This window comes from Budorcas taxicolor, chromosome 5 (genome assembly GCF_023091745.1).
Source record: "Budorcas taxicolor isolate Tak-1 chromosome 5, Takin1.1, whole genome shotgun sequence".
In the NCBI taxonomy this organism is placed as follows: Eukaryota; Metazoa; Chordata; class Mammalia; order Artiodactyla; family Bovidae; genus Budorcas; species Budorcas taxicolor.
The window spans coordinates 76180194-76191286 of record NC_068914.1 but is presented as its reverse complement, the minus strand read 5'-3'; the positions used below and the strand labels follow the sequence as shown (position 1 = coordinate 76191286).

Here is an 11093-nt window from a genome sequence, read left to right as displayed (position 1 = left end):
AAGATAAACAAAGACCCGGCAGAACTGCCCCATGTAAGTGACTTAACTACTTCTTTACTCTGCTCCTCCTCATTAGGGGGGAAGCCCACATCCTTACTCTCTAGAGCGTGTATCTCTGCCTTGCTTCTGTCTTAACTAAACAAAATGTTTCTCTATGTGCTCTCCCACTTGTTGTGCTATGTCTCTAATAACAAACTTTATACCTGCTTTTACAGTTTTCCTCCTTGAGAAATGTATTTTTCAACGGGAGCAACTTTGCTTCTAGCCTCTAGCCCCTGGTAGGCTGGCAGCTAGGATTTCCGGTTTTCATCCAGCTGCTGCTGCTGCTGCTGCTAAGTCCCTTCAGTCGTGTCCGACTCTGTGCAACCCCATAGACGGCAGCCCACCAGGCTCCCCCGTCCCTGGGATTCTCCAGGCAGGAACACTGGAGTGGGTTGCCATTTCCTTCTCCAGTGCGTCAAAGTAAAAAGTGAAAGCAAAGTCGCTCAGTCGTTTCCAACTCTGTGCTACGTAGGTCCAATTCCTGGGAGGGAATTATAGTCTCACTTCAAGCCACTGCTCAGTGCTGCCTCTCCGAGATCACATTCATATAGAGATAAAAAGCTGCAGAATAAAGAATAAGATTCATTTCGTTACTGTTTATATGACTTGACCTACGTGGACAGATGCAAGAACAAATGATTCCTGCACCAAGAAGTTTGCAACCACCACCATGCCCCTCCTTCGCCTGGCCTTTAAAAATGCTTTGCTGAGAGCCTTTGAAGGATTCAGGGTTTGGGGGACAGGAGCCACCAATTTCCTTGCACAGTCCTGCAATCAACTTTTCTCTGCTCCAAACTCCAATGTTTCTGTATTGTTTGGCCTCACTATGTGTCGGGTACACAAATCTGCATTTGGTTACATTTTCATTTCTACAAGTATCCATGTGCCCATGTTACTCATATTTAAAAATAAAATAAATAGCAATCCCCTCTCAACTCTACTGCCTTCAGCCGTATCTCTCTCCTATCTGTTAAAGTGATTTTCATAGAGGGTAAAGGTGATTCACCATCGAGGTACTGTCAAGACACAAACATGAATAAAGACACAGCATTTAAAAGAGACATTGCCTTTAAAAGAGAACAGCGGATATATAAACACTTAACTATTATATCACAATAGTGTAATTTCAATTTCACACTCAGTGCACAGAGTACTAGTAGAACTCAGTTCAGTTCAGTTCAGTCGCTCAGTTGTGTCCGACTCTTTGTGACCCCATGGATCGCAGCACACCAGGCCTCCCTGTCCATCACCAACTCCCGGAGTTCACTCAAATTCACGTCTATCGAGTCAGTGATGCCATCCAGCCATCTCATCCTCTGTCATCCCCTTCTCCTCCTGCCCCCAATCCCTCCCAGCATCAGAGTCTTTTCCAGTGAGTCAACTCTTCCCATGAGGTGGCCAAAGTATTGGAGTTTCAGCTTTAGCATCATTCCTTCCAAAGAAATCCCAGGGCTGATCCCCTTCAGAATGGACTGGTTGGATCTCCTTGCAGTCCAAGGGACTCTCAAGAGTCTTCTCCAACACCAAAATTCAAAAGCGTCAATTCTTCGGCACTCAGCCTTCTTCACAGTCCAACTCTCACATCCATACATGACCACTGGAAAAACCATAGCCTTGACTAGACGGACCTTTGTTGGCAAAGTAATGTCTCTGCTTTTCAATATGCTAAGTTGGTCATAACTTTCCTTCCAAGCAGTAGCATCTTTAATTTCATGGCTGCAATCACCATCTGCAGTGATTTTGGAGCCCCCAAAAATAAAGCCTGACACTGTTTCCACTGTTTCCCCATCTATTTCCCATGAAATGATGGGACCAGATGCCATGATCTTCATTTTCTGAATGTTGAGCTTTAAGCCAGTTGATGATAGATAATAAAATAATTTGGGTGAGGAGCATCAGAAAAAAACTTATTTAAAGCAGTGGACTTAGTCTCAAGGGATAATTCTTCACCTAATGCCTCTAGATTCTTCCATCCTAATTGCATTGATACAGTTTGGCACTACAGATGATGTCTTTCTCTTGAAACTTTGCTTTTTCAAAAAAAAAAAAACACATTTTTTATATGTACCTTTTTTTTAAAGTCTTTATTGAATTTGCTACACAAGTGCTTCTGTTCTATGTTTTTCTATTTTAGCCACAAAGCATGCCAGATCTTAGCTCCCTGAGAGTTTGAACCCACACGCCTTACAGTGGACAGTGAAGTCTTAACAACTGGACCACCAGGAAAGTTCAGAGACTTTGCTTTTTGAATCTCCTGGCTCTCTCTCCTGATTCTAAAGACAACTCCACCAGTCTATTTGCAGTTTCCACTTTTTAAACTACCTCTTTAGGTGATGCTATTCCCCTTGTATCTGTCCTTGGGAATCTTATTTTAATACCCTTCATTCTTTCCTGGTTTTACAGTTGACACTTGAACAATATGGGTTTGAACTACATGGGTTCCCTTACATGCAGATTTTTTTCACTAGATACTACTATAGTAGTACACAATCCCCATTTGGTTTAATCTGCTGATGTGGAACCAAGGATATAAAGGGCCAAATATACTAGTTTTTGGACTTCCCTGGTGGCTCGGATGGTAAAGAATCCTCCTGCAGTGCTGGAGACCTGGGTTCGATCCCTGGAGGAGGGCATGGCAACCCACTCTACTATTCTAGCCTGGAGAATCCCCATTGACAGAGGAGCCTGGTGGGCTACAGTCTGTGGGGTCGCAAAGAGTCAGACGCAACTGAGCAACTAAACAAATACTGGTTTTCGACTGTGAGGAGGGTTTGTTCTCTCACCCTTAACTCCACTTTTTTCAAGGGTCTGCTACTGCTAAGTCACTTCAGTCGTGTCTGACTCCGTGCGACCCCATAGACGGCAGCCCACCAGGCTCCCCCGTCCCTGGGATTCTCCAGGCAAGAACACTGGAGTGGGCTGCCATTTCCTTCTCCAATGTATGAAAGTGAAAAGTGAAAGTGAAGTCACTCAGTCGTGTCCGACTCTTGGCGACCCCATGGACTGCAGCCTACCAGGCTCCTCTGTCCATGGGATTTTCCAGGCAAGAGTACTGGAGTGGGGTGGTCAACTGTGTATTATTCACCACCATAATTTCCACTATCAGAGTACATTCAATTATACCTTCAAGCAATAAATATTTATTGAAATACCTATTGTGGCATCCCCATACAAGTGAAAGTGGAGAGTGAAAAAGTTGGCTTAAAGCTCAACATTCAGAAAACGAAGATCATGGCATCTGGTCCCATGACTTCATGGGAAATAGATGGGGAAACAGTGGAAACAGTGTCAGACTTTATTTTGGGGGGCTCCAAAATCACTGCAGATGGTGACTGCAGCCATGAAATTAAAAGACGCTTACTCCTTGGAAGAAAAGTTATGACCAACCTGGATAGCATATTCAAAAGCAGAGACATTACTTTGCCAACAAAGGTCCGTCTAGTCAAGGCTATGGTTTTTCCAGTGGTCATGTATGGATGTGAGAGTTGGATTGTGAAGAAAGCTGAGAGCCGAAGAATTGACGCTTTTGAACTGTGGTGTTGGAGAAGACTCTTGAGAGTCCCTTGGACTGCAAGGAGATCCAACCAGTCTATTCTGAAGGAGATCAGCCCTGGGATTTCTTTGGAGGGAATGATGCTAAAGCTGAAACTCCAGTACTTTGGCCACCTCATGGGAAGAGTTGACTCACTGGAAAAGACTCTGATGCTGGGAGGGATTGGAGGCAGGAGAAGGGGATGACAGAGGATGAGATGGCTGGATGGCATCACGGACTCGATGGACGTGAGTCTGAGTGAACTCCGGGAGTTGGTGATGGACAGGGAGGCCTGGCGTGCTGCGATTCATGGGGTCGCAGAGTCGGACACGACTGAGCGACTGAACTGAACTGAATACATTATACACACTAATAACGTGAAACTCTTCACAGTTCTTCTGTTTGATGCCTGGTTGGTGGCATAAATTAAATTGTGAACATCAGAAAAACCTAAAGCATGAATACCATGCTCTGCAATGGTCTCATCTTCTATAAGCCAATTTCATTTCCTCATATAAGAAAAAAAAAATGTTAAACCAGATCGAACTTCTGCAAACATGTTTTAACTCTGAATAAATCTGTGTTGTAGGAAAGCAAGATATTAGCACTTCTCTTCACAAAAATAGAAGAGGCCCTCAGGTCTGTTCAACAAATATATGGTTAGGAATTGCCTTTACTTCATAGCATCATTCATAGTTTTACAACTATTTATTATTTTTTCTAAAGGACAATTAGCCATATAAATTTTTATTGTTGTTTCAATTGTTTCTTAAGGGATAATACACATATTTTTAACTTATCAGCCTAATCAGCATTGATATTCTATGACTTCATTACTTATATATGATCACTTATACTTCCCACCTTCTGTTTCACTTCACACTATTCAATGTACAAATGTGCAATATCCAAAGATAATGAACTTACAGCATTATATTTTAAAAACTTATATAAAGACAAAAACAGAAGTGAGTAAAGTAGAACCACCCTGGATGAACTGGAGGATTGAAAAGAAACCTCATTCACCTAACCCTTCCTTTCTCCTACTCCCAACAGTGAAAGTGAAAGTGAAAGTCACTCAGTCCTGTCTGACTCTTTGCAACTGTATCAGTTCAGTTCAGTTCAGTTCAGTCGCTCAGTCGTGTCCGACTCTTTGTGACCCCATGATATATAGTCCATGGAATTCTCCAGGCCAGAATACTGGAGTGGGTAGCCTTTCCCTTCTCCAGGGGATCTTCCCGACCCAGGAATCAAACTCAGGTCTCCCACATTGCAGATGGATTCTTTACCAGCTGAGTCACAAGGGAAACCCAAGAATACTGGAGTGGGAAGCCTTTCGCTTTTCCAGGGGATCTTCCCAACCCAGGGATTGAACCCGGTTCTCCCACATTGCAGGAGGATTCTTTTCCAACTGAGCTATCAGGGAAGCGACTCCCAATAAGGCTACATAAAACTGCCATCACTCAACCACCTGTTTCCTTGGCAACTACATAGAAAGAGTTCTCTCACAAATAACATGAAGTTCAAAAATGTCAGTAACGTTAAGGCTCTCATCTCATGTATACCTCTTATTTACAGATGCAATACAGTCCATGAACAACATTTTCCAAACAACATAAAAATCAAGCCCAACTGACTTCTATTACAAGGGGAAATGTTTGCTTCTTAGAAATGAGGTATCAATTCGCTAACATGAATTCAAATATTAAAGAATGAGTTAGGACTGGATTTACTGTCTCTCAAAGGATAAAATTGCAAAAATAATGCCTATTTCCATCCAGTGAGTTAGTGAAAGTCGCTCAGTTGTATCCGACTCTTTGTGACCCCATGGACTATGCAGTTCATGGAATTCTTCAGGCCAGAATACTGGAGTGGGTAGCCTTTCTCTTTTCCAGGGAATCTTCCCAACCCAGGGGTTGAAGCCAGGCACACTGCAGGTGGATTCTTTACCAACTGAGCTATCAGGGAAGCCCCTAATTTCCATCTAGGAGGGCTTAAATGAATGACAAGAAACATGTATTATTTATCAGGAAGCCCATCAGCTGTCAGTACCAAGCACACGATAGCAAAATGAGGAAGCACCCAATGAACAAATATCTGTTGGCCATACACGGCGTTAATTAAATTAAGAGACATGTACGTCCTCTGTGTTTTTTAGTTGTATGCAAGTCCATTCAAATGTTGACAATGTGATCTAACATATCTCAGATAAGAAATCAAAAAGAAATGTCTAAATTGACTTTAGACATTCTAATAACATATGGCAGAAATTATTAATACTAATTCATTATATTCTTGAACTATTAACTTTTTAACTTAGTATTTAAAAATTCATTGTATGCTTGAACTATAGAAACACTGCAAAACCAAGGCCCAATAATTTTCCTAGGTGGGGTTATCTCCTCTCATTTAATCAATGTAAAGGACAATCTTGATGTATAAAGAAAAACTCTCATCTACACTAGAAAATGACCTGGAGTTCAGTGATATGTCATACCTCCGAGCCACTGAGAATTCCTAAAGGGCCTTCACAGTCCCATATGGTCATTAGGAAAATGTCCCTTTTTCAGCAGATTAGTTATTTTAATCCATTTCCTATTCTCCCTTTTCTGCCCCAGCTAACCTTGGTGGCTCAGGTGGTAAAGAAGCTGCCTACAATGTGGGAGACCCAGGTTTAATCCCTGGGTTGGGAAGATGCCCTGGAGAAGGAAATGGCAACCCACTCCAATATTCTTCTATGGAAAATCCCATGGACAGAGGAGCCTGGTGAGCTACAGTCCATGGGGTCACAAAAGAGTCAGATATGATTAGTGACTAACAACCTAATAATACCTTCTTCCAGGCTTTCAATGATTGACTTAAGTGAGAAATTTCAACCACGGCCCTGAAGAGGATCCTGTGTGCCTCCTAATAAAGTTGACTTTCTGGTTAACTGAAAACTGTGAGCTTAGTGAGTCCAAAGTTTGGCATCAGACCGAGACTTCAGCGAATACAGGGCAGTGGCCCAGCTTCCTCTGGGTGCATGACCCAACCCCTCTGTGACTGCATGAGCACAGATGGCCTTCTGATTGGTTCCATAAAAAGTTCTTTAAGTGGTGCCCTCAGAGTAGCATTCAGAACCACAAAGGAAATAAATGAAAAGAAGGCACATTACTGCACTTGATGTCATAAGAGAAGATTTTTCAAGAAATGTATGCGCTGCTGCTGCTGCTGCTGCTAAGTCGCTTCAGTCATGTCCGACTCTGTGCGACCCCATAGACAGCAGCCCACCAGGCTCCCCCGTCCCTGGGATTCTCCAGGAAAGAACACTGGAGTGGGTTGCCATTTCCTTCTCCAATGCATGAAAGTGAAATGTATGTGAGTTGTACAGAATTTGAGCTTCTTTAGTAAGACTGTTTTTCTCCTTTCATATAGTGGCCAGTATTGCAGAATGATACTTCTTTAAGATATGCAGAAGAATAATCCAGAATCTGTGATATTTCCAATACTGAGAAGTGGAACTACTCAAATGCTCATTATTCATTGGCAACAAAAAGAAAAGGCCATCTGGTATATCAAGTATCAAACTCCTGTGACACGGGCTCTCCCATGGAGAGACTTTACCACTGATGTGTCAACCTGTGAAAGGAAAGACAGAAAACTCTGGAGCTATTTCCACCGAAAATGTCAAAAACTCAGTAATATCCTCCTTCATTTTCTGATGGTCCCATATTTTCATTCCTGGAAAGTTCTCTGTGAGTTTTAATCTGCTGATGATCCTCTCCTCCACTCCTAACCACAGTCACTTGATGACACATTCCATTCATTCAAAAGTCTGAGGTTGCTACTATGCCCATCCCTGGCTGCTGAGCTAGAGATGGTAACTTCCCACTCCTTGGAATGGTACTTTCCTTGGAGGGTACCCAGGTATCACTACTCTCCCAAAGATGCAATTGTTCCAATTGTTACGCTGCCTTGCACAGCTTATCAGAAATTTCTCTCTTCCCTCCACGCATAACACTGAGGGCCAGTATATCTTACAACCTGGGCATAAATCCTCTCACTGCAGAAAGTTGACACCTGGAATGAGGTGTCACAGATAGATACTGGATTTCTAGGGCTACTAATTCCCCCTAATTGGCAAGAATTCCATTAGGGTGACAGCAGGAGATATTTCTGGCTACTTAAACAGATCTGATTCCCATGGAGACAGTGTGAATAGTGTGAGGGAGCACAGGAGCAGACAGCTCTGAGAACAATCTCCAGTGGGTGAAGTTGTCTTCGGTCTCTGACTAATTCTAACATTTCTATCTTTCTCTGCTGATCAAATACCTCCTTCATGCACATAAAGTCTGAATTTGCCCCTAAGCTTTGAGGTCCCTTGAGCCAACCCGTCCAGACTGACCCTACACACACACACATCATTAATGCATGAAATCATTCCAAAAATGTCTGTAAACAACTACTGTGGGCAAGGCTTGTCTAGAACATCTCTGAAATTCTCTTTTCACAAAGTTTACCCTTCGCCATGATCAACTGCCCCACCCTTCACTTTCCATAGTTTTCTCATATTTTCACTCTTGTAAAAAATCAGACTCAGCCTCTCACAGTTCACCCTGAAGTGAAGTCAGTATCATCCACTTGGTAAGTAAATGAAAACTTGTAACTAAATGCTTTGATCCAGAATTGAATAGAAAGATTTTATCAGGGTTTAAAGAAACTGACTACTTCTGTGTAAGGTGTTGTCTAGCCTCTTGAGAAATCTGTATACAGGTCAGGAAGCAACAGTTAGAACTGGACATGAACAACAGACTGGTTCCAAATAGGAAAAGGAGTACGTCAAGGCTGTATATTGTCACCCTGCTTATTTAACTTATATGCAGAGTACATCATGAGAAATGCTGGACTAGAAGAAAAACAAGCTGGAATCAAGATTGCTGGGAGAAATATCAATAACCTCAGATGTGCAGATGACACCACCCTTATGGCAGGAAGTGAAGAGGAACTCAAAAGCCTCTTGATGAAAGTGAAAGAGGAGAGTGAAAAAGGTGGCTTAAAGCTCAACATTCAGAAAACGAAGATCATGGCATCCGGTCCCATCACTTCATGGGAAATAGATGGAGAAACAGTAGAAACAGTGTCAGACTTTATTTTTGGGGGCTCCAAAATCACTGCAGATGGTGATTGCAGCCATGAAATCAAAAGACGCTTACTCCTTAGAAGAAAAGTTATGACCAACCTAGATAGCATATTCAAAAGCAGAGACATTACTTTTCTGACTAAGGTCCGTCTAGTCAAGGCTATGGTTTTTCCTGTGGTCATGTATGGATGTGAGAGTTGGGCTGTGAAGAAGGCTGAGCGCCGAAGAATTGATGCTTTTGAACTGTGGTGTTGGAGAAGACTCTTGAGAGTCCCTTGGACTGCAAGGAGATCCAACCAGTCCATTCTGAAGGAGATCAGCCCTGGGATTTCTTTGGAAGGAATGATGCTAAAACTGAAACTCCACTTTGGCCACCTCATGCAAAGAGTTGACTCATTGGAAAAGACTCTGATGCTGGGAGGGATTGGGGGCAGGAGGAGAAGGGGACGACAGAGGATGAGATGGCTGGATGGCATCACTGACTCGATAGACGTGAGTCTGAGTGAACTCCGGGAGTTGGTGATGGACATGTGGCCTGGCGTGATGCAATTCATGGGGTCGCAAAGAGTCGGAGACGACTGAGTGAATGAACTGAACTGAACTGAGGATGGGGAAGTTAGATCGCCTCCTTTCTCTGTGATACCCTCTAAATCACACGATGCAGCAATTGATGTCTTCATGCACAGTAAATATGGATGCAAGAGAAGAGAGAAAAGAGTTCTCCAGAAATACCACACTGACTAAATACAAGAGATTCCAGATATATTTTTACCTACTGTGAGGCCCTGAGTCTGCCATAGACACTGTGGTCAGGTCTCCCTGTGAATAAAGGTGGAATGATGAACACAATTTTCAGAATAGGTTGAAAATATCCAAATAATTGAGGTACTTTAAAATAGTTAAGCTTTGCAAAAAAAAAAAGAAACTAAGTCCAATTCATTATTTTAATTTGCTTTAATACGTTTCATGAGAAAGTTTTGCTTTCAACAATGTTTATGTATTTATCCATGCATAATCCTCAAAAGTAAATTCTTCAGTTGCCAATGCTTCATTAATACTGGATCCAGGTTCTACAGATACACAAAGGTAAGCATTGCACTGTTTGTCCAGACCCCCAGGTAACATTCACTAATTTAAGATGGGCTTAAGCTGATAGCTTTGTTAATGTGATCAGAATTTAAGCTTCTCCTGATTATTCAGTTTATGGTCATAGATTGCTGGCAAGGACAGAGTGACCAAAAACAGGTGCTCTCTGAAAAAAAGCAATTTTAACATTTTTGTGAATTCAGAAAGTTACCTTGAGTTAGATGGTAGAGTGCTAAACAAAAGAAGAAAACTGGTCAGTCAGACTAAAATGACCAAGACAGGCAGGAATCTTCATATTATGAGACATGCCCTGGTACATAGAACTATGAATTAGGATTCAAAATTATCCAGAGTATAGCATCCCTCCCCAAATGTACTGCTCACCATCCTGGTCCTCATGAACAACTAAGTGAAACTAAGGGCAAGAGGATGAAAATTACGGTTAAGAAAAAACTGTAGTAACATTTCACCCAACCCTCAAAGAGCAATAAAGGAATAATGCACCCATATCAAAACTGGAAGGAGCTTCTTCCATTATTGCAAAAGGTCTGTACCCTCTAAAGAGGGATATATTATCAGAAATTTTGCAGTGACATGAAATAACATGATCCATGTTGATAACAGCATCCTTGAAATTCAGTAGCAGAACTTCTGCCAGGCATTAGTGCTATTTGGACATTTGGAAAAAAAGGAAGGAAATTATGCTTGGAGGTGTGGGAGTCTTGTCTGAGACACCCATGAAATACGATATAGAAGTTTCTAGACTCATACTAAAGGCATAACTGAAGCTAACACAGAATGGAAATGAAGTATAAGAACTGGTGGCTTATGATTGCTGTTATTATGATGGGATCCATGTTCACAAGGGGTTCACAGTGTGGAGGAAAAAACTGAGATGTGTGTTAAACATCAAATGAGAAAAGAAGCCAATTTTAGACTCTGACATAACACAGGGAACCTAGCATTTGAACAGAGAGCAGTAGGGAGCAATCAAGACAGGGTACAAGAGAAAAGCTCAGGCTGGAAGGGCCATGAGAATTTAGATCAACTAAATTAAGAAGGAGGACATTTGAAGTAGAGAAAAGTAGTATAAACATAGACAGAGGGAAATACAAACCAATCTGACATCAAAAGTAACTTAAAACTTTGAAAAGTTAAGGAAAAACAAAGATGAACTCCAACTGTAAGAGTAGGAAAACAGTCTATGATGCCATGCACTAAAATTAGATCTGACTTAGCCAAAATAAAGGAATTCATTTCCTGGTTCTTATACTGCTTCTCAACATGTCATTATAAAATCTTCATGAATATCAG

The 11093-nt window shown here is 41.8% G+C and overlaps 1 non-coding gene across 1 annotated transcript; it reads left to right on the top strand.

Annotated features, from left to right (window-relative positions):
- The first annotated feature begins 4154 nt into the window (after positions 1–4154).
- On the top strand, positions 4155–4276 carry LOC128049178 (U6atac minor spliceosomal RNA). The gene has a single exon (XR_008199537.1). It is a non-coding gene; the product is annotated as a U6atac minor spliceosomal RNA (small nuclear RNA).
- Positions 4277–11093: the final 6817 nt, after the last annotated feature.